The sequence below is a fragment of the Delphinapterus leucas genome, chromosome 14, assembly GCF_059928025.1.
Source record: "Delphinapterus leucas isolate spDelLeu-1000000601 "Yukka" chromosome 14, BTC_Dleu_Yukka2, whole genome shotgun sequence".
Taxonomy (NCBI): Eukaryota; Metazoa; Chordata; class Mammalia; order Artiodactyla; family Monodontidae; genus Delphinapterus; species Delphinapterus leucas.
This window is the reverse complement of record NC_143142.1, coordinates 89,206,204-89,213,939: the sequence shown is the minus strand read 5'-3', so window position 1 is coordinate 89,213,939 and position 7,736 is coordinate 89,206,204.

The window sequence follows — 7,736 nt, the reverse complement described above, 5'->3', positions numbered from 1 at the left end:
GTCACCACACAGCCCAAGTTCGCACCGCGGTCTTGGGACCTGTGACCATCCATCTAGGAGGCTCGGCCATCTCTCCGGACCCCTGCCATGTCTGCTGTCAACTTTAAGATTAAGAATATTTATGCTCTGGGACTCCCCTGACGGTCCAGTGGTTAGGACTCCAAGCTCTCACTGCCAAAGGCCCAGGTTCAGTCCCCAGTTGGGGGAATTCAGATCCCACAAGCAACACGCTGCAGGGTTAAAAAAAAAAAAGAATAGTTATGTTCTGTGACCAACTCCAACAGGATGCCAACACTCGCATCTCTGCTCTGATTTTATCGAAGATCTGGAAGGAAGGCCTCACTGTGACTTTCCCTCCCTCAGATGCCCTTTAGGCCTGTCTGGATTGTGGCTCATGGGGCACTTTATGAGTGATGTCCCAGGACCCTGTTCTCAGCAAGTACCTGCTTTGTTTACATGTCTGTACCCCTCTGTGGGGCAGGGCTGTGTCTGTCTGGGTCCTGCCAACATCCCGGGAGCCCAGCCAAGTGACTACGTGGGGACACCTGGTTGCTGAATGTGTGTGAAACACAGCCTTGCATGCAGAGAAACCCAACATCCTTAGTCATCATGAGAATGCAAATGAAAACCGCCACAAGATCCACTTCACATGCACTGTGATGGCTAAAATCAAAAGGGACAATAACAAGTGTGGACGAGGGTGTGGCAAAGTCCGAACGTCACACGCTGGTGGGAATGTAAAGTCGTGCAGCTAGTCTGGCAGGTCCATAAAAACTTAAACATAGAGTTACCATAGAATCTCAGTTCTACCTCTAGGTATGTACCCAAGGGAAATGACAGCATATGTCCACACAAAAACATGTACACAAATGTCTATAGCAGCATTATTAACACTAGTCAAAAGGTAGAAACAACCCAAATGTCCATCAACAGACGAATGGATAAACAAAATGTGGTCCCTCCCCTCGATGGAATATAATTCAGGCATAAGAAGGAATGAAGCCCTGACACATGACACAACATGGATGAACCTTGGGAACATGATGCTCAGTGAGAGAAGCCAATCACAAGAGGACACGTGGTTGGATTCCACTCATGTGATGTGTCCAGATTGGCAAATCCATGGAGACAGGAAGTTGAGGGGGAAGGGGAGAGACTGTGCCATAGTTAAGGGGTTTCTTCTTGGGGGCAAAAATATTGTAAGATCAAATCGTGGGGGGACTTCCTTGGTGGTCCAGTGGGTAAGACTGCGCTTCCACTGCAGGAGGCCCAGGTTCGATCCCTGGTTGGGGAACTAGATCCCGTATGCTGCAACTAAGAAGTCTGCGTGCCGCAACTAAAGATCCCACGTGCCACAATTAAGACCTGGCTCAGCCAAAATAAATAAATAAATAAATACTTAAGGTCAAATCGTGGCGACGGTTGCACAACCCTGTGAATATATTAAAAATCATTGAATTGGGGCTTCCCTGGTGGCGCAGTGATTGAGAGTCCGCCTGCCGATGCAGGGGACACGGGTTCGTGCCCTGGCCCGGGAAGATCCCACATGCCGCGGAGCGGCTGGGCCCGTGAGCCGTGGCCGCTGAGCCTGCGCGTCCGGAGCCTGTGCTCCGCAACGGGAGAGGCCACCACAGTGAGAGGCCCGCGTACCGCGAAAACAAACAAACAAACAAATCATTGAATTGTATACTGTAAATGGGTGGATTGTATCGCAAATATATGTGAATTACATCTCAATAGGGTTGTTAAAGTTGTAACTTTTTTATTGAAGTATAGCTGAAGTATACAATATCGCGTTAGTTTTCGGGTGTACAGCAAAAGGCTTCAGATATCTACCTCTATCTCTATCCTAGATCTAGATCTATATTCAGATTCTTTTCCATTATAGGTTATTCAAGATACTGAATATAGTTCCCTGTGTTATACAGTGAATCCTTGTTGCTTATCTGTTTTATGTATTGTTGTGTGTATCCGTTAATCCCGTACTCCTAATTTATCCTTCCTTCCCTTTCCCCTTTGGTAATCATAATTTTGTATTATATGTCTGAGTCTGTTTCTGTTTTGTATATACATTCATTTGTATTATTTTTTAGATTCCACATATAAGTGATGGCATATAATATTTGTCTTTCTCTGACTTACTTCACTTAGTATAATAATCTCTAGCTCCAACCATGTTGCTGCAAATGGCAATATTTCATACTTTTTATGGCTGAGTATCTATACCTCTGTATACCTATGTCTCTCTATACAGATCTCACATTTTCTTAAACCAGTCATCTGTTGATGGACACTTAGGTTGTTTCCATGTCTTGGCTATTGTAAATAGTGCTGTTATGAACATGGGTGTGCCTGTATCTTTACAAATTAGAGTTTTCATCCTTTCTGGATATATGCCCAGGAGTGGGATTGTTGGATCTATTTTCAGGTTTTTTTTTTAAGGAACCTCCATACTGTTTATCATAGTGGCTGGCTGCACTCATTTACATTCCCGCCAACAGTGTAGGAGGGTTCCCTTTTCTCCACACCTTCTCCAGCATTTATTATTTGTAGACAGTGTGAGGTGATAACTCATTGTGGTTTTGATTTGCATTTCTCTAATAATTAACGATGTAGAGCATCTTTTCATGTGTCTGTTGGCCATCTGCATGTCTTCTTTGGAGAAATACAATAACTTTTCAAAAGCATGGCCGTCTTGCCACTTTTCTGTGTGGCAAGATGCTAAAAAGAGCTGTGAGGGCTGCCCCTTCCCTGGAGGGGCCTCTCTGTGTGGCCACCGCCTGGCCTGAGGTTCTTTCAGTTCAAGCTTCCAGAACAGCTTGACCAGGGCGACTAGCATCAGGTGTGCACAGCGAGCCACTGGGGAGGTGGATTCACCTGTGGAAACAAAGCCCTAGGCCCTCGCCCAGAGTGGGTGGAGGTAGGGGTGGGTGACAAGGGTCTCCCCAGGTGGATCTGGCGGAGACGGCCCAGGTCCACCCTCGGGGAGGCACAGCCTCGGGAACGCCTGAGGCTGAAGCCTGGCGGGCTCCCTAAGAGCGGGAATCAGGATGCTGCAGCAATTCCTCAAGAAATCAAACATACAGTTACCATATGAATCAATTCCACTTCTGGGTATAAACCCCAAAGAAGTGAAAACAGGGACTTGAACAAATATTAGTACACCATGTTTATAGCAGCATCATTCACAATAGCCAAAAGGAGGAAGCAACCCGTGTCTATCGATGGATGAGTGAATGGATAAATAAAATAATATATATATATTTTTTAAAAGGAAGAAAATTCTGACACATGCTACAAAATGGATGAGCCTTGAGGAATTATGCTGAGTGAAAGAAGCTGATCATAAAAGGGATCAATTTTGTATGATTCCACTTATATGAGGTCCCCAGAGCAGTCAAATCCATAGAGATAGAAAGTAGACGGTGGGTGCCAGGGGCTGGGGAGAGGGGGATAATGCATTAGTGTTTAGTGAGTGCAGAGTTTCAGTTTGGAAAGATGAAAAATTCTGAAGACGGATGGTGGTGATGGCTGCACAACAATTATGAATGTACTTAATGCCAGCGAACTGTACACTTAAAAATGGTTAAAATTACACCTGAAACTAACACAATGTTGCAAATCAACTGTACTTCAATAAAAAACAATAAAGATGATAAATTTGATGTTATGTATATTCTACCACAATATACATATATTTTAAGTACATCACCCCAGCTTCAAACCCTAGGCTAAGAATTCCAGGAGCTAGGAAACCTGTGACTCTCTTTCCCTACCCCTTTGTGTTTTTTAGTATGTGTCTATCATTCTCAACTGTAATCTCTGTGGTCCAGTGGAAGCCTACTAGACATTCTCTGATAACCCTGAGAACCTAATCTCTAATGGAGAAATAGAATCTGTCATTCTACATCTAGCACCTGAATGGTTTTTCACCTATGCTGCCTAATTAGGGATCAAATTCTTAGTTCTGCATCCGTGGGGGACAAAATCATTAATATGGAAGCAAGAATCACTCAACAAAAATTCATTTTGTTAAGGATATTAAATTTCAGGAACTAGGTTCAGGGGAAAAATTCTCGAACGCAATTCATCTTGCAAATCTACAATAGGAGAGTATTCAAGTGTGCTGTGGAGCTGCAGAAATTAGATGATGTTTTTAATGGTGCAAAGATAGTTTGGGGAGGAAAATAGAGTCTAGGTAAGAAGTACATAATGGAATCAAAGACACAGACCACAAGAGCAGCAGCTAAATATGAAACAAAACTTTAAATTAGAAAAGTAAAATTTTAACTTTGATAGATGAGATTATAGGGTGACCGAATGTAAGAGGAAGTTCTATCCTGTGAGGCGTGAATGCCAGTGGAAGCGCCCAGATGCTCCTTTGATTCCATGTGAATGGCTTCATTTCTAAGGCCTTAAACCTAAGACGCTGCTGATTTTAAGATGCACCATTATTGCCAAGAAAGGGAGGAATGCTGCTGATTAGACGGTGCTGTTTTTTATTTTATATTCATTAAAAGAGCTTTTTTATAGTTATTGGTGCTGGGTGATGGATACATGGAATTCACTGTGCTACAATCTCTACTTTTGTGTATGTTTGAAATTCTCACTTAAAAATTCTGTAAGCAAAGAAGGGTTCTTTCAGGGTACTGATTTGGACAGACAGATTTGAGCATAGAATTTTTTGCTTCCTTTTATTGATTCTAAAATTGTTGCAATGTTTTCATAATTTTAACTTTTTTGTGTTTATTTTATTTTTTTTTGCCGTACGCGGGTCTCTCACTGTTGTGGCCTCTCCCGTTGCGGAGCACAGGCTCCAGACGCGCAGGCTCAGCGGCCATGGCTCACGGGCCCAGCCACTCCGCGGCATGTGGGATCTTCCCGGACAGGGGCACGAACCCGTGTCCCCTGCATCGGCAGGCAGACTCTCAACCACTGCACCACCAGGGAAGCCCTTAACTTTTATTTTTAATGCAACATAATTAACTATTTTTTTAACGCACTATTTATTATGCAATTCTGGCCCCATTTACAGTAAGTTGCCTTTCCCAGAAGCAATTATCCTGAGTCATGAGGACTTCCGGTACTAGTTGTGAATTTTAAAACAGTGGCTCTCAGACCTGGCTGCACGATAGAGCCACGTAACATTTGTCAGCACTCTGGACGCCTTGGCATTTGTGGTTTTAAAGCCCTCCAGGGGTTTTGGTGTGTGAACAAGCGGTCAAAACTGCAGAATGAACAGATTGAGGAAAACAGAAAAGGAGGAACTGGCTTAAACCTCCCCAAAGGCAGAAAGGGTCTTCATTTTCTCAAATTTGGACATAGACCAATGTCTTACTGCCAGCTGTTTAGAACTTGAAATAAGATAGATTTTTCGAAAGATTATTTCTTCTGCCTGCTCAAATCTGCCTTTGATTTCTCTAGTGAGTTTTTCATTACAGCTATTGTACTTTTCAGCTCCAGAATTTCTTTTTGGTTTCTTTTAGGTTTTCTCCCTCATTACTGATAGCTCCACTTTGTTCACACATTGCTTTCTCAACGTTCTATGTTCCTTTAGTTCTTTGAGCATCTTTAAGGCAGTTGTTTTGAAGTCTTCGTTGAGTAGATCTGTCATCAGGTCTTCTTTAGGGCCTGTTTCTTTGTATGCCTTGTGATTTTTATTTTGTTGTTGCTGAAAATTGGACATTTGAATCCAATAATGTGGTAACTCTGGAAATCGGATTCTCCCCCTTCCTCAAGGTCTGATGCTTTTTGTTATTGTTTTTGTTCTTTGCTTGCTGTAGGTCGTCTGAGCTGAGGCTCATCCTGAGGTGGAAACTTAATGTCTGCTCAGGTCTTTCCTGAGCCTTTCCTTGGGCATGTGCAGTCACTTTGTAATTTTCTCCTCTATGCAATTGTTCTTCAATGCCCTAGTCTCTAATGTCTGGCTTGAAAAGGGGAAAAAGAGAAAAACAAAGGGGGATAAACGGGGCACTCGCGCTTGAAATCCACTTGGTGGGGGAGGGGTTTGCAACAAGGGGGGAGGTGTGGCAACAACGGCCACCAGCCTCTTTGGCTGCATCTCTGCCCTCCTAAGCAGCATCAGAGCACAGGTTCCTGATATTGGAGGACAAGGTCCTTTCGGTCCACCCTGGCTGGCTTCTGCAAGCTGCTCTAGAAACACGTGTATGGCCTCCTGCCACGTAGCTGAGGGTGGGACGGGAAGGTGCTACGTGCTAAGACCTGAAAGTCACCACAATTGACTGCAGTAACCATCCAGCGCTTCCCCTGGAACTTGTAAGCCTTCACCAGCTCTGGATTCCAAGTTAGTCACATCAGACGGCTTCTGTCCCTGCAGTTGTGGTCCAGGCGGGGGCCATTCCCGGTGCTTCTTGCTCTGCCATCATCCCAGAATCCTCTCCAACCTATAAACTTCTTTAAAAGCTTTTAAATACTTACTTCCAAGGTTGCCCCAACTCTTGCTCTGACCAGCCCAGCATCTGGCTTTTATTCTGCATTGGTCAGTGTCAGTGTTGACGTTCCCACCACTCCAACAACTCCTCCCAAAGGCCACCCCAAGGAAAATACACAATGAAGAAACAGCTTTCTTTGCCGAGTAAAAATAAAATAAGCTCGGCTTTTTCCACTTCAGGAAAATCAGTCTCTTGCTGTCAGCCCCTCAGAGGTAGAAACTCTGGGGCTGGCTCCTGGCCACCCCCCACCCCATGTTAGCATTCACAGGTACTTCTGAGCCTCTCAGTGGGCACCTGTTTGTGGCCCACAGTTGCCTTGGGAAGAAAAGAAAATCCAAAGTCTGAGTTAAAAATGAAGTTGCTTCTTTTCCAGGTAAACAATTTTATCACGTCACAATCTTCCGTTTTTTTCTGCCGCACCACGTGGCTTGTGGGAGCTTGTTCCCCAGCCAGGGATCAAACCCAGGCACCCCCACCCCCACCCTCCCCGCCCCCCGTAGTGAAAGTGCTGAGTCCTACCCACTGGGCTGCCAGGGAATTCCCTGTCACATCACAGTCTCAATGAGGGACCTCAAGGAAACGCTTGCATGAGCTTTAGAGAATGTGTCCAGCTGGACGAAAGTGTCCAGCTCTCTGGGGAGCCTCGGGTGCTTGTTCCAGCCCCAGCGAGGAGTGAGGGCCCAGGAAACTCTCAGGCAAGGTGGGGGGAGGGAGAGAGGGAAGGAGGGAGGGAGGAAGCATTCAAGAAGCCTCTGGGTGATTGGTTGCAAGTTAACGCACACTTTGTGTGTAAAAACTCTGTTTAGTACAGTCTATTTCCCCTTTACTCTAGGACTTTTCAGATAAAAACTTGTGCTTTTTGCTACTGGTCAGGTCACAGTCTTAAGAGGTAAGATACTTGAGGAAATGTGAATGACAGAAAACTTAAGTCGCCTGAAACGTTTCTGGAGCTCAAGCACATTAATTATCATTTAAAAAGCAGGCCACCAGGCAGGTGAGCAGTAGGGGGGTTCCAGGGGCCCCTGGAAGGAATGAGCATCCTGCACCCCTGCTTCCTTGGTGTAAACATGATGCTGGTAGAAGCAGCAGACACAAGGCCAGCATCGTGTGAGTCCATTTTCTGAAACGTCCAGAACAGGCAAAGGCATAAAGACAGAGAGCAGACTGCTGGTTTCCAGGGCTGGAGGGGGCAGGGGCTGGGGAGGAACTGCCTAAGAGGCGTGAGGTTTTATTGGGGGATGAAAATGTTCCAGAACCAGATGGAAATGGTGCTCCCACCACACT